The sequence below is a fragment of the Grampus griseus genome (assembly GCF_964374135.1).
Source record: "Grampus griseus genome assembly, chromosome: 3".
NCBI classification, from domain to species: Eukaryota; Metazoa; Chordata; class Mammalia; order Artiodactyla; family Delphinidae; genus Grampus; species Grampus griseus.
Window position 1 is genome coordinate 152,345,754 of NC_139019.1, and position 23,820 is coordinate 152,369,573.

The window sequence follows — 23,820 nt, forward strand, 5'->3', positions numbered from 1 at the left end:
TCTCGATCCTTCCTGGAATTGCCAGGTCGTTCTCCCTTCCATGACTAGCCTGTCTTTTAGCCACCCAGTGACCCCTTGACGAACACTTGGGTGGCTCCCAGCTTTTCACAATTACTAACCACGTTGCAAAGTTCCTGGCACCTGGGCCAGTTTCTTGAGGGCAGGTGAGCAGTGAGCTCACTGGTGGAGAGAGGCATGCTTTTTCAGGTGGAGGACGTCGGATGGATCACTGCCCAAAGTGTCCCCACTGTGGGGCTCCAGCCGACTGCCCCCAACAGCCCCCACCTCCTGGGTGACGGCGAGTGAAAGTGCACGGAGGGTCATGTCTTGGCTAGAGGTGGGCGACAGAGCAGGGAGCATCAAAGACCTGGATGGACTGGGCATCAGGGTGGAAGGGAGGAAGCTGACCCCAGAGCTCCAGGTGTGACCCCACAACGTAGGGGCTGGATTCCAGGCAGGCACGCAAAAGGCCATCAGGGTTGATGCTGGACATGATGGTGGGGCCACAGGCAAGTGCTGGAGGGTGGGTAAGGGTGGAAATCAGAGGGCACTGGGTGGCTGGCAGGGTAGCTGGCCAGCAGGGCCAAGGAGAACAGCTAAGGCGAAGCCAGAGTCTGTGGACAGTACCAAAACACAAGGCAGGGGGTGGGCAGCACAGGCATAGAGGGGTGCTCCAGGGACCCTGGCTCCCTGTGGGCAGCACAGAGACACAAGTGTCCACGGAAATGTAGGAGACCTTAGCTCAGACCCATGGATGTGGGCTGAGGCTCCCTGCTTGGGCCCCGTCCATAGGACAGCATTTGGGGCCCCGCCCTCAGGGATGTGGGAGGGGCAGTTAGGGGAATGGGGGCAGCAGCCTGGTGAGAACTAGGCTCTCTATCCTGGGAGAAAGACTCAGGTTCCAGAACTCTATGGAGTCCAGTTGCAAAGATTACAAGGGAGAGTTGCTCTAAAAAAAAAAAAAAAAGACACAGCTTTTTGAGGTATAATTCACATACCTCATACTTCACCCATTTAAAGTATACTATTCTGTGGTTTTTAGTATATTCACAGATACATGCAACTATCATCACAATCAACTGAGAACATTTTCATCATCTCCAAAAGAAGCCTTTTAGCTATCATCCCCATGTCCCCCCAGCCCTAAGCAACGAGTAATCTACTTACCATCTCTGTAGATCCTCCCGTTCTGGACATTTCGTATGAATGGAATCACACACTATGCGGCCTTTTATGTCTGGCTTAATTCATTTAGCATAATGGTTCATTCATGCTGTGACATGTGTCAGAACATTCTTTTTATGGCTGAATAATATTTCATCGTATAGAATGACCACATTTGGTTTATCCATTAGTCAGTTGATGGACATTTAATCGTTTCATCCCACGTTTTTTTGGATTATTATGAATAATGCTATAAACAGTTGTGTACATGTTTCAGCATGGACACACGTTTTCATTTCTCTTGGGTACACACCTAGGCGTGGAATTGCTGGGTCATGAGGTCATTCTGTGTATAGGAGCTGCTAGACAGTTTTCCAAAGAGGCTGCACCACTTTACATTGCCACCCGCAGTGGGTGAGGGTTCCGATTTCTCCACATTTCTTGCCAACGCTTGTTATTGTCTAATTTTTGGATTCTATCCATCCTAGTGGGAGGAATTGCCTTTTGAGGCAACTTCAGAAGCTGGTGGCACGAGCTTGGTGCACCTCTGGGCTCCAGGACCCTCCAGAGATTCCCCAGCTCTCTCCTGGGTTGGCTTCACCTCAAGCAGACCCTGGCAGCATAAGACAGGTTCAAGCCACTTCCTGAGCTGACCTTGGAGCCTCCTTCCCTCAAAGGCTCCAGAAAGGCTCTATAAGTCAAGGTTCTCCAGAGAACAGAACAAATAGGATGTATATAAATAGATATAATTTGCATATTTATTATAAGGAAATGGCTCATGTGATTATGGAGGCTGACATGTCCCAAGATCTGCAGGGTGAGTTGCCAAGCTGGAGACCGAGGTGGAGTTCCACTAGTCTGAAGGCTGGCAAGCTCAAGACCCAGGAGGGGCTGATGTTTCAATTCAAGTCTGCAGGAAGGAAAAGGCTGGTGTCCCAATGCAAAAGCAGTCAGACAGGAGGAATTCTCTCTTCCTCGGAGGAGAGACAGCCTTTTTGTTTTTTCAGGCCATCAACTGATTCGACAAGGCTCACCCACACCGGGGAGTGCAATCTGCTTTACTCGTCTACTAATTCAAAAGTGAATCTCAATCGTAGGGAAGATGGTGGAAGAGTAAGATGCGGAGATCACCTTCCTCCCCACAGACACACCAGAAATACATCTACACGTGAAACAACTCCTACAGGACACCTACTGAACGCTGGCAGAAGACCTCAGACCTCCCAAAAGGCAAGAAAGTCCCCATGTACCTGGGTAGGGCAAAAGAAAAAAGAATAAACAGAGACAAAAGGATAGGGACGGGACCTGGACCAGTGGGAGGGATCTGTGAAGGAGGAAAGGTTTCCACACACTAGGAAGCCCCTTCGCGGGTGGAGACTGCGGGTGGCGGAGGGGGAACGCTTCGGAGCTGCTGAGGAGAGCACAGCAACAGGGGTGTGGAGGGCAAAGCGGAGAGATTCCCGCACAGAGGATCAGTGCTGACCGGCACTCACCAGCCCGAGAGGCTTGTCTGCTCACCCGCCGGGGCGGGCAGGGCAGGGAGCTGAGGCTCGGGCTTCGGTCGGAGCGCAGGGAGAGGACTGGGGTTGGCGGCGTGAACACAGCCAGCAGGGGGTTAGTGCACCACGGCTAGCCGGGAGCGAGTCTGGGGAAAAGTCTGGACCTGCCGAAGAGGCAAGAGACTTTTTCTTCCCTCTTTGTTTCCTAGTGCATGAGGAGAGGGGATTAAGAGCGCTGCTTAAAGGAGCTCCAGAGACGGGCGCGAGCCGCCGCTAAAAGCGCGAACCCCAGAGACGGGCATGAGACGCTAAGGCTGCTGCAGCTGCCACCAAGAAGCCTGTGTGTGAGCACAGGTCACTATCCACACCTCCCTTCCGGAGAGCCTGTGCAGCCCACCACTGCCGGGTTCCCGGGATCCAGGGACAACTTCCCCGGGAGAACGCACGGTGCGCCTCAGGCTGGTGCAACGTCACGCCGGCCTCTGCTGCCGCAGGCTCGCCCCCCACTCTGTACCGCTCCCTTCCCCCGGCCTGAGTGAGCCAGAGCCCCCGAAGCATCTGCTCCTTTAACCCCTTCCTGTCTGAGCGAAGAACAGACGCCCTCCTGCGACCTACACGCAGAGGCAGGGCCAAATCCAAAGCTGAGCCCCGGGAGCTGTGCGAACAAAGAAGAGAAAGGGAAATCTCTCCCAGCAGCCCCAGAAGCAGCGATTTAAAGCGCCACAATCAACTTGACGTACCCTGCATCTGTGGAATACATGAATAGACAACGAATCATCCCAAATCAAGGAGGTGGACTTTGAGAGCAAGATTTATGATTTTTTTCTCCTTTTCCTCTTTCTGTGAGTGTGTATGTGTATGCTTCTGTGTGATATTTTGTCTGTATAGCTTTGCTTCCACCATTTGTCCTAGGGTTCTATCCATCCGTTTTCTGGTTTTGTTTTGTTTTTCTTTAAAAAAATTTTGTTTTCTTAATAATTATTTTTTATTTTTATTTTTTAATGCGGTACGCAGGCCTCTCACTGTTGGTGGCCTCTCCCGTTGCGGAGCACAGGCTCCGGATGCACAGGCTCAGCGGCCATGGCTCACAGGCCCAGCCGCTCCGCGGCATGGGGGATCTTCCTGGATCAGGGCACGAACCCGTGTCCCCTGCATCGGCGGGCAGACTCTCAACCACTGCGCCACCAGGGAAGCCCTATTTTTTATTTTAATAACCTTATTTTATTTTATCTTACTTTATTTTATTTTACTTTATCTTCTTTCTTTCCTTCCTTCCCTCCTTCCTTCCTCCCTTCCTCCCTCATATCTTTCTTTCTTTCTTTCTTTCTTTCTTTCTTTCTTTCTTTCTTTCTTTCTTTCTTTCTCTCTCTCTCTTTCTTTCTTTCTTCTTTCTTTCTCTCTTTCTCCCTTTCTTTCTTTCTTTCTTTCTTTCTTTCTTTCTTTCTTTCTTTCTTTCTTTCTTTCTTTCTTTCATTTCTTACTATTTTTTCTCCCTTTTATTCTGAGCCATGTGGATGAAAGGCTCTTGGTGCTACAGCCAGGAGTCAGTGCTGTGCCTCTGAGGTGGGAGAGCCAACTTCAGGACACTGGTCCACAAGAGACCTCCCAGCTCCATATAATATCAAATGGCGAAAATCTCCCGGATATCTCCATCTCAACACCAGCACCCAGTTTCACTCAGTGACCAGCAAGCTACAGTGCTGGACACTCTATGCCAAACAACTAGCAAGACAGGAACACAACCCCACCCATTAGCAGAGAGGCTGCCTAAAATCATAATAAGTCCACAGACACCCCAAAACACACTACCAGATGTGGACCTGCCCACCAGAAAGAAAAGATCCAGCCTCATCCACCAGAACACAGGCACTACTCCCCTCCACCAGGAAGCCTACACAACCCACTGAACCAACTTTAGCCACTGGGGACACACACCAAAAACAACGGGAACTACGAACCTGCAGCCTGCAAAAAGGAGACCCCAAACACAGTAAGATAAGCAAAATGCGAAGACAGAAAAACACACAGCAGATGAAGGAGCAAGATAAAAACCCACTAGACCTAACAAATGAAGAGGAAATAGGCAGTCTACCTGAAAAAGAATTCAGAATAATGATAGTAAAGATGATCCAAAATCTTGGAAATAGAATAGACAAAATGCAAGAAACATTTAACAAGGACCTAGAAGAACTAAAGATGAAACAAGTAACGATGACCAACACAATAAATGAAATGAAAAATACTCTAGATGGGATCAATAGCAGAATAACTGAGGCAGAAGAACGGATAAGTGACCTGGAAGATAAAATAATGGAAATAACTACTGCAGAGCAGAAAAAAGAGAAAAGAATGAAAAGAACTGAGGACAGTCTCAGAGACCTCTGGGACAACATTAAACACACCAACATTCGAATTATAGGGGTTCCAGAAGAAGAAGAGAAAAAGAAAGGGACTGAGAAAATATTTCAAGAGATTATAGTTGAAAACTTCCCTAATATGGGAAAGGAAATAGTTAATCAAGTCCAGGAAGCACCGGGAGTCTCATACAGGATAAATCCAAGGAGAAATATGCCAAGACACATATTAATCAAACTGTCAAAAATTAAATACAAAGAAAACATGTTAAAAGCAGCAAGGGAAAAACAACAAATAACACACAAGGGAATCCCCATAAGGTTAACAGCTGATCTTTCAGCAGAAACTCTGCAAGCCAGAAGGGACTGGCAGGACATATTTAAAGTGATGAAGGAGAAAAACCTGCAACCAAGATTACTCTACCCAGCAAGGATCTCATTCAGATTTGATGGAGAAATTAAAACCTTTACAGACAAGAAAATGCTGAGAGAGTTCAGCACCACCAAACCAGCTTTACAACAAATCCTAAAGGAACTTCTCTAGGCAAGAAACACAAGAGAAGGAAAAGACCTACAATAATGAACTCAAAACAATTAAGAAAATGGGAATAGGAACGTACATATCAATAATTACCTTAAATGTAAATGGACTAAATGCTCCCACCAAAAGACACAGATTGGCTGAATGGATACAAAAACAAGACCCATATATTGGCTGTCTACAAGAGACCCACTTCAGACCTAGAGACACATACAGACTGAAAGTAACGGGATGGAAAAAGATATTCCATGCAAATGGAAAACAAAAGAAAGCTGGAGTAGCAATTCTCATATCAGACAAAATAGACTTTAAAATAAAGACTATTAGAAGAGACAAAGAAGGACATTACATAATGATCAAGGGATCAATCCAAGAAGAAGATATAACAATTGTAAGTATTTATGCACCCAACATAGGAGCACCTCAATACATAAGGCAAATACTAACAGCCATAAAAGGGGAAATCGACAGTAACACATTCATAGTAGGGAACTTCAACACCGCACTTTCACCAATGGACAGATCATCCAAAATGAAAATAAATAAGGAAACACAAGCTTTAAATGATACATTAAACAAGATGGACTTAATTGATATTTATAGGACATTCCATCCAAAAACAACAAAATACACATTTTTCTCAAGTGCTCATGGAACATTCTCCAGGATAGATCATATATTGGGTCACAAATCAAGCCTTGGTAAATTTAAGAAAATTGAAATTGTATCAAGTATCTCTTCCAACCACAATGCTACGAGACTAGATATCAATTACAGGAAAAGATCTGTAAAAAGTACAAACACATGGAGGCTAAACAACACACTACTTAATAACGAAGTGATCACTGAGGAAATCAAAGAGGAAATCAAAAAATACCTAGAAACAAATGACAATGGAGACACGATGACCCAAAACCTATGGGATGCAGAAAAAGCAGTTCTAAGAGGGAAGTTTATAGCAATACAACCCTACCTTAAGAAACAGGAAACATCTCGAATAAACAACCTAACCCTGCACCTAACGCAGTTAGAGAAAGAAGAACAAAGAACTCCCAATAATAGCAGAAGGAAAGAAATCATAAAAATCAGATCAGAAATAAATGAAAAAGAAATGAAGGAAACAATAGCAAAGATCAATAAAACTAAAAGCTGGTTCTTTGAGAAGATCAACAAAATTGATAAACCATTAGCCAGACTCATCAAGAAAAAAAGGGAGAAGACTCAAATCAATAGAATTAGAAATGAAAAAGGAGAAGTAACAACTGACACTGCAGAAATACAAAGGATCATGAGAGATCACTACAAGCAACTCTATGCCAATAAAATGGACAACCTGGAAGAAATGGCCAAATTCTTAGAAATGCGCAATCTGTCAAGACTTAATCAGGAAGAAATAGAAAATATGAACAGACCAATCACAAGCACTGAAATGGAAACTGTGATTAAAAATCTTCCAACAAACAAAAGCCCAGGACCAGATGGCTTCACAGGCGAATTCTGTCAAACATTTAGAAAAGAGCTAACACCTATCCTTCTCAAACTCTTCCAAAATATATCAGAGGGAGGAACACTCCCAAACTCATTCTACGAGGCCACCAACACCTTGATACCAAAACCAGACAAGGATGTCACAAGGAAAGAAAACTACAGGCCAATATCACTGATGAACATAGATGAAAAAATCCTCAACAAAATACTAGCAAACAGAATCCAACAGCACATTAAAAGCATCATACACCATGATGAAGTGGGGTTTATTCCAGGAATGCAATGATTCTTCAATATACGCAAATCAATCAATGTGATAAACCATATTAACAAATTGAAGGAGAAAAACCATATGATCATCTCAATAGATGCAGAGAAAGCTTTCGACAAAATTCAACACCAATTTTTGATAAAAACCCTGCAGAAAGTAGGCATAGAGGGAACTTTCCTCAACATAATAAAGACCATATATGACAAATCCACAGCCAACGTCGTCCTCAATGGTGAAAAACTGAAAGCATTTCCACTAAGATCAGAAACAAGACAAGGTTGCCCACTCTCACCACTCTTATTCAACATAGTTTTGGAAGTTTTAGCCACAGCAATAAGAGAAGAAAAGGAAATAAAAGGAATCCAAATTGGAAAAGAAGAAGTAAAGCTGTCACTGTTTGCAGATGACATGATACTATACATAGAGAATCCTAAAGATGCTACCAGAAAACTACTAGAGCTAATCAATGAATTTGGTAAAGTAGCAGGATACAAAATTAATGCACAGAAATCTCTGGCATTCCAATACACTAATGATGAAAAATCTGAAAGTGAAATCAAGAAAACACTCCCATTTACCATTGCAACAAAAAGAATAAAATATCTAAGAATAAACCTACCTAAGGAGACAAAAGACCTGTATGCAGAAAATTATAAGACACTGATGAAAGAAATTAAAGATGATACAAATAGATGGAGAGATATACCATGTTCTTGGATTGGAAGAATCAACATTGTGAAAATGACTCTACTACCCAAAGCAATCTACAGATTCAATGCAATCCCTATCAAACTACCACTGGCATTTTTCACAGAACTAGAACAAAAATTTTCACAATTTGTATGGAAACACAAAAGACCCCGAATAGCCAAAGCAATCTTGAGAACGAAAAACGGAGCTGGAGGAATCAGGCTCCCTGACTTCAGACTATACTACAAAACTACAGTAATCAAGACAGTATGGTACTGGCACAAAAACAGAAAGATAGATCAATGGAACAGGATAGAAAGCCGAGAGATAACCCCACGCACATATGGTCACCTTATCTTTGATAAAGGAGGCAGGAATGTACAGTGGAGAAAGGACAGCCTCTTCAATAAGTGGTGCTGGGAAAACTGGACAGGTACATGTAAAAGTATGAGATTAGATCACTCCCTAACACCATACACAAAAATAAGCTCAAAATGAATTAAAGACCTAAATGTAAGGCCAGAAACTGTCAAACTCTTAGAGGAAAACATAGGCAGAACACTCTATGACATAAATCACAGCAAGATCCTTTTTGACCCACCTCCTAGAGAAATGGAAATAAAAACAAAAATAAACAAATGAGACCTAATGAAACTTCAAAGCTTTTGCACATCAAAGGAAACCATAAACAAGACCAAAAGACAACACTCAGAATGGGAGAAAATATTTGCAAATGAAGCAACTGACAAAGGATTAATCTCCAAAATTTATAAGCAGCTCATGCAGCTCAATACCAAAAAACAAACAACCCAATCCAAAAATGGGCAGAAAACCTAAATACACATTTCTCCAAAGAAGATATACAGACTGCCAACAAACACATGAAAGAATGCTTAACATCATTAATCATTAGAGAAATGCAAATCAAAACTACAATGAGATATCATCTCACACCAGTCAGAATGGCCATCATCAAAAAATCTAGAAACAATAAATGCTGGAGAGAGTGTGGAGAAAAGGGAACACTCTTGCACTGCTGGTGGGAATGTGAATTGGTACAGCCACTATGGAGAACAGTATGGACTTTCCTTAAAAAACTACAGATAGAACTACCATACGACCCAGCAATCCCACTACTGGGCATATACCCTGAGAAAACCATAATTCAAAAAGAGTCATGTACGAAAATGTTCATTGCAGCTCTATTTACAATAGTCTGGAGATGGAAACAACCTAAGTGTCCATCATCGGATGAATGGATAAAGAAGATGTGGCACACATATACAATGGAATATTACTCAGCCATAAAAAGAAATGAAATTGAGCTATTTGTAATGAGGTGGATAGACCTAGAGTCTGTCATACAGAGTGAAGTAAGTCAGAAAGAGAGAGACAAGTACTGTATGTTAACACATATATATGGAATTTAAGGAAAAAAATGTTATGAAGAACCTAGGGGTAAGACAGGAATAAAGACACAGACCTACTAGAGAATGGACTTGAGGATATGGGGAGGGGGAAGGGTAAGCTGTGACAAAGCGAGAGAGAGGAATGGATATATATAGACTACCAAATGTAAAATAGATAGCTAGTGGGAAGCAGCCGCATAGCACAGGGAGATCAGCTCAGTGCTTTGTGACCACCTAGAGGGGTGGGATAGGGAGGGTGGGAGGGAGGGAGACGCAAGAGGGAAGTGATATGGGAACATATGTATACGTATAATGGATTCACTTTGTTATAAAGCAGAAACTAACACACAATTGTAAAGCAATTATGCTCCAATAAAGATGTTAAAAAAAAAAAAAAAAAAAGTGAATCTCATCCAGAGACACCCTCACAGAAACACCCAGAATAATGTTTGACTGAATATCCTGGTCCCATGGCCCAGCCAAGTTGACATAAAATTAACTTTCACAGAGGCTCTCAATGGCCAGCTCAGCCATCTCTTGACTTTCAGTTGTGAGTCAGCATATTTCCTCTTGTGACTGATAGTCACAGTGGGGCTTTGGCCACTTGGAACCAAAAGACACCTGACTGAGGTCATCAGTACTCTCAAAAGGTTCAGAGTCCAGGAGACTGCTGGGGCCAGGTGATATTCCCTGATGTGAGTAAGCAGATGAGCCTGCTGTCTGGAGTCTGCAGTTGTTCCTCTGAGTTGGGAGCCCCTACGAGGGGCTCCTGTTTCCATTAATTAAACCTAGACCACTGCTTCTTCGGATTCCCTCTCTCCCTGGGGGTCTCTCCCTCTGATTCCTGCCACCCACCCCTCAGGGATCAGTGGCAAGTGCTGCCCCTTTTTATGTCCTGGCTCCCGTGTGAATAACCTTTTCCCTGGGTCCCCTGTGCACAGTTTTGTTACTGCTGGGACTTAACAAAGGTATAAACACAGAGAAGCCAAGAAGCCCGGGTCCGGCCCAACAAGATGGGCTCCTCCAGCTCCGATATCAGCCCCTGGGCCTTGGTCACCAACTGTGGCTGGTGCTCTCAAGTTCCTGGTCCGCTTGGCCTCTAGGTGGCGGGCAGGGCAGCTTTTCCGGCCTCTGCCAGGAGCTCCCCACTGGGCGTCTGGCTGCCTTGATAGGCCTGCCCCACAGGGAGGGACCCACCTCTATAGCTGCCCCCACCCCCATGTGTGGCTCTCAGCACACAGTGTCACTAGAGATGGCCTTGTCTCTCCCAGGGTTGTGGCTTCACCCCAGCCAGCCTGAGGTGGGTGACACTGTGACATCTTCCCCAGCGAGGGCCAGCGAGGGCCAGCGAGGGCCAGCGAGGCCTGCAATGCCCTCTTTACTGTATCACACTCCCACCACCCACAGCAGCCAGACCCGACCTGCAGGATGCAGGCTATGCGGAGGAGCAGAGAGAATCAAAAGTAGCTAAATCTTAGCTTTTGAGCTCCCAAAGGCCCAGGTGCCATCATAAACAGTAAACTTGGAACAATGCCTGCCCAGCGCATTTTTGGTCACCACAGATACGTGAGGTTAAAAATTCTGTCTGGCTGGGAAAGAGAGAGAGTGTAAGGAATGAAATGAGTGAGCTGGGCCCTGCTGGGGCTGTTCTAGGTCTGGAGGAGGGAGGGGAGGGAATCCCTGAAGCAGGGCAGCTAGGAAGGATTATACCCCCAGCAGAGCTGAAGATCTGATTGCAGGGGGCACCTGGCTGAGCGAGGCCCCCAGGTCCCCTGTGCCCTGTCTTGGCCCTTGCAAGCAGGGACCAGATGAGGACACAGACACCTCATCGGCTGCCAGCACTGAAGGGAGATGACAGCCAAGAACCAGATGTGCCCGTGTATGTCTTGGGGGTGTCAGCAGGGCAGACACCAACCTATGACCCATCTGCCAACTACCTACCCACGTTGTGATACCACCCACATTCACTGGAATCCGGGGACCAGGAGACAGGGAGGGGGAACTCCGAATCAACTGAGTATAAACACCAGTCGCTGAACTGACCAACACTTATTTTCTTCTGCTGGGCAGGAAATGAGGGTTTGCAATAAAGAAGAATACAGATAATAGGAATGTAAGGTTGTGGTTTGGGCACACTTGGGTTAGTGGCCTGAATAGTCACACCCACAACCCACGGCTTAACTCAGGACTGGGGCCACAACAGGAGCTGGTGCTGAGGAAGAAGGAAGAAGGCAGACAGGGGAGCTGGGCGAGCTGCTGGTCAGAGGAGAGGACAGGCCTGGAGGGGGCTGCCACGACAGAGGGAAGCATCTTGTGTAGGCACGGGGCGGGCTATGGAGGGGTAGGGGCAGGGGAAGGGGGGTGGGTCAGCAGGCTTGGGAGCACAAATCAGCTCCAGGGTCCCGAGCAAGTCCCTAAGCTCTCTGAGCCTCCAGGTCCTCACTCAAAACAGGGCGGCCTGCCAATCCCGCCTGACCCACATCTTTCCCCTGCGCGACTCTCATCTGGGAAAACCTCATCTCCCAGTAGTTCCGGCAGGGCTGACCCTGGCCTCTAGTTTCAGGCATGGGTATGTGATCTGGGCCTGGCCGGCAAGACTATATATATTCTGGCACCTTTGTTGGAACTATTGCTAAAGAGAAGCTAGCTCTCCTGGGGTGGTGAGCATGAGTATGCAGCTTGGAGCTGCTGCGGGGCCTCCATGAAGAGGTAGGTTTGTCCGAGAATGACTTCAACTCAGAGGAAAGCAGAGCTGAAAGGTGAAAGAAACGAAGTCCGTCTCAGTCAGCTCAGTTGCTATAACAAAATGCCATAGACTGTGGCTTGAACAACAGACATTTATTTCTCATAGCGCTGGAGGCTGAGAATCCACCATCAAGGTGCTGACAAAGTAGAGAGAGAGAGAGGGACAACCAGCACTCTTGTGCTTCTTCTTATAAGGATAATAATCCTGTGGGATCAGGACCCCATCTTTATGACCTCACTTAACCTTGATTACCTCCATAAAGCCCCTATCTTCAAATACAGTCACATTAGGGTTTGCAGCTTCAACATGTGAATCTTGTGGCGGGGGGACACAAACGTTCAGTCCATAACAAAGTCCTAAAAACATGGTTTGCACCCCTAGGTCCAGCTATGACTGAAGTGAGATCTTCCCAAGGACTTTCCAGCTACATAAGCCGTTCCATTCTAGACCAATGTGGTCTGGGTTTCCTCAACTTTCAAGTGAGAGTCCTGTGACAATTGTCATAGATATTACACGTGTCTGTGCTTAGCACACGACATATGTGGAAGAAGTATTCATTTGGTCCCTGGGGAAAAGGCTCAAGTGTTTAACGTGGGGAGGGGGAAGCAGTCAGGAGAGAAAGGGGGGAAGACAAGGAAGGGCAAATCATGGGAGGGAAGGAAGGATTCAGAATGGCAAAGGACACAGGAAATGTTATTTGGAGGGAAAGTGAGAAGAGAGAAAACAAACCAAGACTTGTTGTTGGAAATGTTTGGTTCCCAGCAAATTAAGTTCCTGTTTGCTGTGTGGTGTTGAGTGATAAGAGTCTTTGTGGAGGCAGGCACGTGGAGTGGGCTAGGGGTTGTGGGGGCCCATGAGGCCACGAGGCTGGCGTGGATGTGGAGTCAGGTGGCGTCCGAGGGGGTCACGGTGGGGCGGTGCGGGGCACGGCAGATTGTCCCCTGTTGCCGAGATATCCTTTAAAAGTAGTAAATCAGATCAGGTCTCTTCCCTGCTTTACCTCCTCTGGCCCCTGACTTCCCATCATACAGAATGAAGGGCAGACACCCTCTACCCCGTGCCTTCCTGGGCCCATCGCTGCGCACACCATGCTGCAGCCCCCTGGCCCCACCCGCCGTGCTCCCGTGAGCCATCCCACCTCTGGCCCCTTGCACCTGCCGTCCCTTCCCCTGGAAAGCCTTCTCCACCGACCTTAGCCTTCAGCTCCTTCTCCGCATTTGAGACTCAACCCAGTGTCCCCTCCTGAGAGAGGTCCCCCTGGATGTCCTCCACAGCAGCCCTGAGGCTCCATCACAGGGTTCTGTGCTATTGTTCTCTCAAGCACTCACCACCATCACATCACTTCCACTTTTGTATCGCCCGTCTCCTCCTCCAACATCAGTGCCGGGACCTCGCCTCAGCTGTGCTCACTGCTGCATCCCCTGTCCCAGGATGGAAACCGCCACAGCGCAGACCCTCAGTAGAGGGCCTGCCCGGACCCCAAATGCCTCTTGAGAACTCTGAGCTGAGCATCAGGCAGAGTCTCCAGGTTAGAAACCCAGGTGTGTAAAAATAGTCTCAGGTTTTTAAAAACTGAGCTTAACCTTTTTTTTTCCATTTTTATTTTATATTGGAGCACAGTTGATTAACAATATTGTGTTAGTTTCAGGTATACAGCAAAGTGATTCAGTTATACATATACATGTATCTATTCTTTTTCAGATTCTTTTCCCATTTAGGTTATTACAGAATATTGAGCAGAGTTCCCTGTGCTATACAGTAGGTTCTTGTTGTTTTAGCTATTTTAAATATAGTAGTGTGTTCATGTAAAACTTAATCTTATCTTAACCCCCACTACAGTAAACTCAGGCTAAATGTAGTCATTTCAAGGTGTTCTTGGTCAATTCTCGGTCTCCTAGGTCACTTGCAAGTTCCTGCTTCTCACTAGGGTTGGAGTCGAACTTAAGGTGGGAGCAGGGCCCACGAAGGGTGGAGACCTTGAATGGGAGCCGAGCTCACCACATCCATGTTGTGTCCACATTCCCAGAGCTCTCCACTCCTCCACACTGGCTGCCCGTGTGGTCCCCAGTCCGGCCAGGTCCTGGGTCCATCCCCTGCCACATGTCCCTTCCCGGCCACTGAGGTCCCCTCATCATGTTTCAGGGCCACCCTGGTGAATTTCTCATTCCAAGAGAAACATTCTTCCTCCAGGGGCACATGGGGACCCTCTGTTTTGCTCCAAGCCTGTCTATACCGACCCCTCCAAAAGGAGTTTCTTGTCTTGTTGGCTGGGGGCCGAGTGGGTTGGTGGAGGTCTCTGTGGGCCTCCATGCTCCCCAGGCCTCACCTCAGAAGTGAAGCACGGTCTTGCTGCCATGGGATCCCCCAACTCCACACAGGCCCAGGTTAGCTTTCCCCACCCCTCCCATCTCACTCCAGGGCTCTCCCCAGCCTGGGGTCTTTCTAACCACCACACACATCTCTGTGTCTGCTGCTTGTGGCATGCGTGTTAGCCTTGGGCCTGCCAGGGCTCCCTGGGGTCCTCAGAGTAAGGAAATGCAGAGAGGAAGGAAGGGCAAGGGTGCCAGGAACAAGGCTCCCCTGCCCCTACCCCCGGCCCGGGCTGGGCAGAACCTTCACTCCAACTGGTCAGGATGGACTCCCAGGGGGAGGCATCTGAGGGGTCCTGGGTGCCAAGCCTGAGTGAGCCAGGCTCGTGCTGAGGGGTGAGGGGCATGACAGTGGGCTTCATCTTGCTTTAAGTAGCCACAGGACCAAATTGGATTCCTGGTTTCGACAAGATCGAGGCTGCGATGCAGCTCTGCTCCAGGCCTAAGCTCCGAGGACAGGGCAGCAAGGAGACCCATCCCCGGTGCCCCTGCAGCCCCCGGTGGAGGGCCGGAGCCCACCCGTCTGCCCCTTTTCACTTCTGATTCCTCTTCAGATATTCCATCTCAGCCTCAGCCTCCAGTCTCCACCTCCCACACTGCATTGCTTAATTCCCCTCTCTCTTCTGCAATTTATTATTTAAGTCCGCAGAGCGACTGGGGTGAAGCGCCGCTTCCTGGGAGACGCTACGTTGGAGAAAAGAGACCCGCCTTGTTGGGAGGGGGCCAGCTCAGGGCCAGGGACCAGGGTGGGGATGTCCCAGGTAGATGGCTGAGCCCAGGGGCGTGAGCTCGGTTCCAGGGCAGACTCTCTGGTCAAGCATCACCCACCCAGGGCGGCCTTTGAAGGAGGACATTCTACCTCCGCCGCCCTCACTCCACCCGCCAGGCCCTGCCAAGTCAGGCTCCGAGAGGGTTGGAGCTACAGAGACCCAGCTGCCAAGCAGCCACCCGGCAAGCAGGCCAGTTTTGTGTGGCTCCCAGGGAGGATGAATTTAAAGAAAACCAAGCAGCTTTTAAAAAACAGGAGATTTCATATACATACCTGGATTTAGCTTCTCCTGCAAAACGGGTCAACACTGAGCTGCTTTCCGCAAGGCCAAGTCAGGCTGCAGTGGAGTTTGGAAAGGGCCTGCATGGGCCTTAACCACAGCCCTGCCTCTGCTCCCCTAGGGGCCTGCCCCACCCCAGGGGACGTCTGGGTTTAGAGACCCCTGCTCAGAGCCAGCTCCCTCCCTCCCTCTCCTCTGTATTGTGCATTTCTGGAAGGCAAGGACTCTCTATTCTCCCTGTATCTCTGTATATTACTCACTGTAATACCCAGCCCAGTGGCTGGCATATAGAGAAGCTGAATAAACACATTTTTAATGAGCAGCTGAATGAATGAGTGAACAAGTGGGAGAGCCCTGCCCAGGGTTAGGAGGTTGAATGCCATTTGAAAAGCTGAGTCTGAACTGCAGGCGAAGGAAGCAGGGGGACAGAGGCTGGGGGCATCCAGAGGAGTCCAGGGCTCTTGGGATGGAGTGGGGATGAGGGCAGGGATGTCTCCCAGGGGTGGCTGCAAGGCCAAGCTGAGGAATTGAGATTTATTGTTCAATTCCCTGAGCTTAAAAAGAACACAATCTGGGGACCACTCCAGACCCACTGAATCAGACTCTTCAAGGTGGGAGGCAATCTCTGTTTTTAAAAATGTTCTCCCCAGCTGGGGGACATGGAGCCTCAACAGGTGTGGGAACTTGTCCGTGTGGCCGGGAGGTGGTCTTCTGTGCCACAGGTCTGCTGCTGTGTCCAATTCCCTTCCCGCCCCACCTGGGGCTGTGTGTCTCTCTAAAGCCACCTGTCACACTTCCGAGTGGTGGTATGGCCCTGTGTCCATCATAGTCACTCACCACATTTTCAGCAAGTTTTAGAAGGAAGTATTAAATGACTGTGTTTGTTTTGTCCAGCAAAATCCATTTATAAAGTACAGCACTTGTTTAAGAAAAAACAACAGCTATTGACAAAATATAAAAAAATAAATTAAAACAGCAGCTCCTTAAAAGGACCCTGTCCGATAATTTGATTTTTTTCCCCCTTCTTCCCTCAAAGGCCAGAACGACACAATCAATCTTGCAATTCCATAGGCTGCCTCATTACAGCTTTTTCTTAAGTGGAGGAAAAAAACATGGAAAGAAAAAGAGGTACCATCTGCAGCCCCATCACCTCCCATCTCACGATGGGTCCCTCTCGGTCCCCCTGTTTCTCCACCCCAGCTTTCTTGTCCTTCTGGCAGCCTGGACCTGGCCCCCCGCCCTGCCCCAGCTGTACCCTCCAGATGGGACCAGCATGCCCGGTCAGCTCAGGGCTTCTCCTGCCAATCCCTACAACCCTCAGGCCCTGTGGGGACCCTGTCCTGTCCCCCAGCCCACGAGTGTGTTCTCCAACAGGTTTCTCATCCTGACGCCCCATCCACATCACTGATGTTTTTCATGAGAAAAGCACAGAGCAGGACACATGTGTGCTGAGAGGAGACACACTTTGCACACACAAGTGAACCCACGCTGCAGGCAGCACCTTGCTTCCAGAGGACATATGCAGGACCTCAGATGGAGGGGCTCCCACACTCCCCTCACTTCAAGACCCCCTTCCCCGAATGCTGCCCCCATTGTGGCTGTCGTCCTTTCACTGGGGGCCTGCCCCACCGTTGGTGACACCACCTCCACCCTGACGACAGGTACGATTCAAACCAGCTTTAAAGTCCACCTGTGTCCTGGGCCAAATCGCTGCACCTCTATAAGTTTCTCCACCTGGAGAGCGAGGTCAGTAACACACAGAGATTGTTGTGAGGACTGAAGGAGCAGCCACATGTAGTAATAATAATAATACTTTATAACTGAGCACTAGCTCAGTGCCTAAGCCTGATTAATCCTTTTCTGACATTATTGGATGAAATCGTCAGTTCATATGATTATTAGGCTTATTTCACAGCTGAGAAAACTGAGGTATAGAGAGGTTAGGTTACTTGCCTATGGTCGTATAAGTAGTAAAAGGGAAGAGGATTTTTGGTGGGGAGAGCTTTCCAGAAGCCACCCTCCTTGCTTGTTAGTCCCTGTTCCTCTCTGGAAGTGTCCCCAGTGAGCATGGTCTTCATGGGAGGGCGGTGATAGCACCTGCCTCCCACCATGGGAGCCTGGGGGCAGTGTGTCCCATGCTGTGGGGCTAGGAATGAACTCAGCTGTAAACCTCAAGCCAGCCTGCAGTCGCTGGTGCTCCTTGACTTCGTCCCCCTCAGCTCCTGTGGATTCTGGGAGCCCCAGATATACCTTCCCTTTTGCTTAATATAGGCAGAGTTCGTCTCTGTAACTTGCAACCCCAGGTGGTAACGATAACACCAAGAGTTGCCATCAATGCCTTGAGCACTTACTGTGTGCTGGGTCCCAAGATAAAGAGCTTTACAGACATTATTGCATCGTCCTCACCACAATCCTATAATTGTCCCTGTTTTACAGGCAAGGAACCTGAGGATCATATACATTTGGATTCTTGCCCAGCATCACACAGCTAGAAAGAGGGACAGCTAGGTTCAAACCCTGAGCTGCCTAAGCATAAGGGCATAAAGCTGCGAGCCTAAAGCTCTGTCATGTGCTCACTAAATGATGACTTTAGCACCGTACCACCTCTGTATGCTTGCATGCAGTGTCCTTTAAAATATGACTGGGAGTTTCCAATTCCAGGTAAGATGAGGTAAACACACTTGTCCTGTCTCTCCCACTGAGTGTAGCTTAAAACCTGGACGGAATGCATGGATTTGAAGTCTCTTCTGCCTACAAGCAAATAAGTGGTAATAATAACATCAAGAGTAGCTATCACTTCTTGAGCACTTACTATGTGCTGGGTCCCAAGATAAAGGGCTTTACAGATATTATGGTGTCTCAGATATCAAAGTAACACCAAATCAGTGGTAAGTTTACTATTTCCCCACCCCCCTGCCCCACCCAGTATCTCCTGGGCTGAATTCAATGCAGCCCGAAACCTTGAAGTGGGTATTGGAACCTACAAAGAGAGCTCCAGGAAAAGCCCTCTGATTCTGGCTTGAGGACCAAGAAAGGTGAGAGAATGCAGAAGCCTTCTGTTTTTCTTTTCTTTTTTCTTTACCCCCTTTTTTTCCATTGTCTTGCACCCCAGCCTCCAATAAATCATGTGATGGCAGCTGCAGCAGTAGCAGTGTGGGCTGGTGGCAACCTAGAACTCCAGTGAGAGGAGACATGGTCCATGATGGTGGGCAAGCCCCTTGGGCTCCACAATAGCAGTTAAGGAAGTACATGGTAGGGGAAGTAAATAGAGACTCAGCCTCTGGTCTGGGGACCAGCAAAGGGCAACCTCAGTGAACTGGAAAGTCCAGGGGAGATCACAGAAAGGGAGGAGTTGGGAAAAGCAGCCCCTTGAAGTTGTTTATGAAATCCTGGGCTCCTCCCCAAACTGTGCATGGCCTGACCCTAAACAGCCTGCAGAGACCAGAGAACTGAACATCTGAGGATAGACCACTGCCCAAATCCCAGATTGGCCATGGGGAGGTGCACATACGGGACAGATCCAAATAGCACTGCAAAAGCTTTGAAAATTGCACTGACACTGGAACCATGACCCACAGGAGGCTTGTGGGAACCTGTGATCTAAACCCAAATAGGTCAATTGCCTGCTAAAGGAAAAATATAAAACACTCTGTGGGACTTCCCTGGTGGCGCAGTGGTTAAGAATCTGCCTGCCAATGCAGGAGACACAGGTTCAATCCCTGGTCCAGGAGGATCCCACATGCCAGGGAGCAACTAAGCCTGTGTGCCACAACTACTGAGCCTGCGTGCCACGACTACTGAAGCCCATGCGCCTCGAACCTGTGCTCCGCAACAAGAGAAACCACCGCAATGAGAAGACCACGCACTGCACCGAAGAATAGCCCCTGCTCACCGCAACTAGAGAAAGCCCACACGCAGCAACGAAGACCCAATGCAGCCCAAAACAAAAAACTACTCTGCATGGGAAGAGCCAGGAAAATCTCAACTTATTTGGGAAAGACAATCAACAGATGCCAATGCGGAGATGACTCTCCTGAGATATCAAAGATTTTACAGCAGCTGTTATAAAAATAGCCCAATATATAAGGGCAAACACTCTTGAAGTGAATGGAAAGACAAAAAGTCTCAGCCTAGGAATAGAAGATGTCAAGAAGAACCAAATGGAAATTTAGAAGTGAAAAATACAATAACTGAGATTTTAAAAACTCGCTGCATGGGCTCAATAGTAAAATGGAGATGATAGAGGAAACAGTGAACTTGAAGATAGAATAATAGAAGTTATCTAATCTTAATAACACAGAGAAAAAAAGATTGGATTAAAATGAACAGAGCCTCAGAGATCTAACATTGATATCACTGGGGTCTTGGAAGGAGAAGAGAAAGAGGGAGGTCCAGAAAAAAAATTGAAGAAATAATGATGGAAATTTTCCAAATTTGGTGAAAAATATAAACACACAGATTTAAGAAGTTCAGTGAATCCAAAACGGAATAAATATGAAGAAATCTATGCCCAGACACATCATAATTAAACTTTTGAAAACTAAAGACAAAAGAAAAAATCTTGAAAGCAACCAGAGAAAATGACATATTACCTATAGGGGAACAGTGATTCAAATGACTGTAGATTTCACATTGGAAACCACAAAGGCCAGCAGGAAGTGGAACAACATTTTTTAAAATTCTCAAAGGAAAAAACTCTCAGCTCAGAATTCTTCACAGGAAATATATTTCAGGAAATAAGGTAAAATAAAGACATTTTCAGATGGCGGAAGGCTAAGAAAATTTGTTGCCAGAAGACCTGGACTAAGAGATTGCTAAAGGAAGTTCTTCAACAGAAGGAAGATAACATCAGAAAGAAACTTGAAATAGGAGTAAGGAAGAGTAGCAGAAATGGTAAATATTTGGAAATATATTATAGACTATATTTCTCCTGTTGATTCTCCTGTTGAGCTCTTTAAAATATGTCTGATGATTGAAAACAAAAATATAACATTACCTGATGGGATTTCAATGAATGTAGATGTCATATAGAAGAGAAATATAACATAAAAGGAGGACGGCAAAGTGACCTATATAGTGGTAAGGTTTCTTCATTCCACATGAAGTGGTAAAATATTAATTCTAAGTGGACTGGAAAAGTTAAGCATGGCTATTCCTAAAGCAACCACTTAAAATTTTTTTAACTTAAATCTTTCTCTTTATCCAAAATTTAATTCTAAATAGATTATAGATACAACTTTTGGAAGATAACAAAAGGGACAAATCTTCATGACCTGGGAGTAGGTAGAGTTATAACATTAAAAGCACAATTCATAAAAGGATAAATTGAGCATCATCAAAAGCAAACCTTCTGCTATGAGAAGGACACCTTTAAGAGAAAGAAAAGACAAGCTACAGACTTGGAGAGAATATTTACAAACCACATGTCCAGCAAAAGATTTGTATCCCAAGTATATGAAGAACTCTCAAAACTCAACAAAAAGCAAACAAACAACCCAAATAAAAGCTGGGCAAAAGATTTCAACAGAAACGTCATCCAAGAGGATGTAAGGATGGCCAATAAGCATGCAAAAAGATGTTCAACAAGATTAGGGCAAAGTTACAATTACACACTTTTATGAATGGACAAAGCAAAAAACATACTGAGAAAACCAAGTGCTGGTGAGGATGCAGAGCAACTGGAACCCTCATAGACTGCCGGTGGGAATGCAAAATGGTCAGTCCCTCTGGAAACCAGTTTAGCAGTTTCTTATAAAGTTAAACATATACTTACCATATGACCCAGCAATCCCACTCCTGGATATTTATTTACCCTAGAGAAATGAAAACTTATGTTCATGTGAAAACTGGAACAAAAATGTTCATAGCAGCTCTATTGGTGATTGCCTAAATGGTAAACAATCCAAGCGTCCTCCAATAGGTGAATGGAGAAACTGTAGTACATCCATTCAATGGAATAATACTCTGCAATAAGAAAGAATTAATTATTGATTCATGCGACGACTTGAATGAATTTCAGAGGCATTATGACGAGTGAAAGAAGCCAGTCTCAAAGGCTACATATTGTGTGATTCCATTTATGTGACCTTCTCAAAAAAACAAAGCTATAGTGATGGAGAATACGTCAGTGATGGCTGGGGGGTAAGGGTGTGGAACGTGTGTGATGATAAAGGGAGACTGTGCTTCATGGGGGTGATGGAACTCTTCTGTATCCTGATTGTGGTGGTTACATGAATCTATAAATGTGTTAAAATTCATAGACCACACACACACACACACACACACACACACACACAAAGACAATTTTACTGAATTGTTTAAAACAGAATAAAATGAAAATGCTGGGAGGGAAAAAATTCCTGAGGAGTGTGACCCTGCCGGGTCTCCAGTAAGTAGTGGGTGTACAAAACTGAATCAGGTAAGGTTTACATTTTTAAGGCTCTTAGAAGCAAAGCCAGTAACAATGTGACAGAAGATTTCAACTTAATTGTCACCTTCTCAGAGAGGCCTTCCCTGACCCTCCCCCACTAATACAAACAAAGTAATACCACTGTATTAGTTCACCACTGCTGCTGTAACAAATGACCACGAATTTAGAGGTTTAAAACAACATACTTTTGTTATTCTACTGTTCCAGAGGTCAGAAGTCCAAACTGGGTCTTTTGGGGCTAAAACCAAGGTGTCAGCAGGACTGCATTCCTTCTGGAAGCTGTAGGGGAGAATCTGTTTCCTTGCCTTTTCCACCTTCTAGAGGCTACCCGCCTTCCACCATCCTCTCAGCCCCTTCTCCAACTTCAAAGTCAGCAAAGTTGGGTTGAGTCACTCTCACACTGCCGTCTCTCTGGTTCTCTCTCTTCCGCCTTTCTCTTCCATTTCCAAGGGCCCTTGTTATCAGGTCCACTGGATAATCTGGGATATAAGCATACCTTGTTTTTTTTTTTTTTTGGCTTCGCAGATATTGTAATCTTACAAATCAAAGATTTGTGGCAACCCAGGACTGAGCAAGTCTATCGGCACCATTGTTCCAACAGCATTTGCTCACTTCATATCTCTGCATCACATTTTGGTAATTCTCAAAATATTTCAAACTTTTTCATTATTATTATTTTTGTTATGGTGATCTGTGATTGGTGATCTTTGATTGTAATAATTTTGGGGCACCACGAACCATGCCCCATATAAGACAGCGAACGTCATTGTTGAAATGACAAAAAAGCATTTAGAATACTACACAAACTTAATTGATAAAGCAGTGGCAGGGTTTGAGAAAATTGACTCCAATTTTGAAGGAAGTTCTACCATGGGTAAAACGCCATCAAACAGTATTGTATGCTACAGAGAAATTGTTCGTGAAAAAAGTCAATCGATATCACAAACTTTATTGTTGTCTTATTTTAAGAAGTTGCCACAGCCATTCCAACCTTCAGTAGCCACCACCCTGATCAGTCAGTAGCCATCAACATCAAGGCAAGAGCCCCCACCAACAGAGAGATCACGACTCACTGAAAGGTCAGATGATGTTTAGTATTTTTTAGCAATATAGTATTTTTAAATTAAGATATGTACTTTTTGTTAGACATAATGCCATTGCACACTTAATGAACTACAGTATAGTGTAAACATAACTTTTATATGCACTGGGAAACCAAAAAATTCATGGGACTCACTTTATTGCAGTGTTGGCTTTATTGTGGTGGTTTGGAATTGAACCTGCACTATCTCTAAGGTACACCTGTAATCTCCCAACTCAAGGTCAGCTGTCTAGTGACCTACGATGACACCAACTACCTGGAATTAGACCAAACTTCACAAGTTAAGGCCACAGTCCTCCACAGACACCAGCCGCAAGTTCAGGAGTCCCCAGGCTGCCCTCAATTCTGACCAGCTGGCTACCAATTCAGGGGTTCTCACTACCCCTTTAGTTTCTATAATTTGCTGGAGTGGCTCAGAGAACTCACGAAAGCATGATATTTATGATTATAAAAGGATACAATTCAGAACCAGTCAAGGGGAGAGGTACAGAGGATGAGGTCTAGGGGCCCCAAACATGAAACTTCTGTGTCCTCTCCCCATGTTGTCAGGAATGCCTTACCCTCCTACACATCAATGTGCAACAGCACAGAGTATTGCCAACCACGAAGCTCACTGGACCTTCAGTGTGCAGAGTTTTTGTTGAGGTTTCATTGTGTAGGCATGACTGACCAATGTGACTGAATCATTGGTCAAGGGGCTGAACTCGA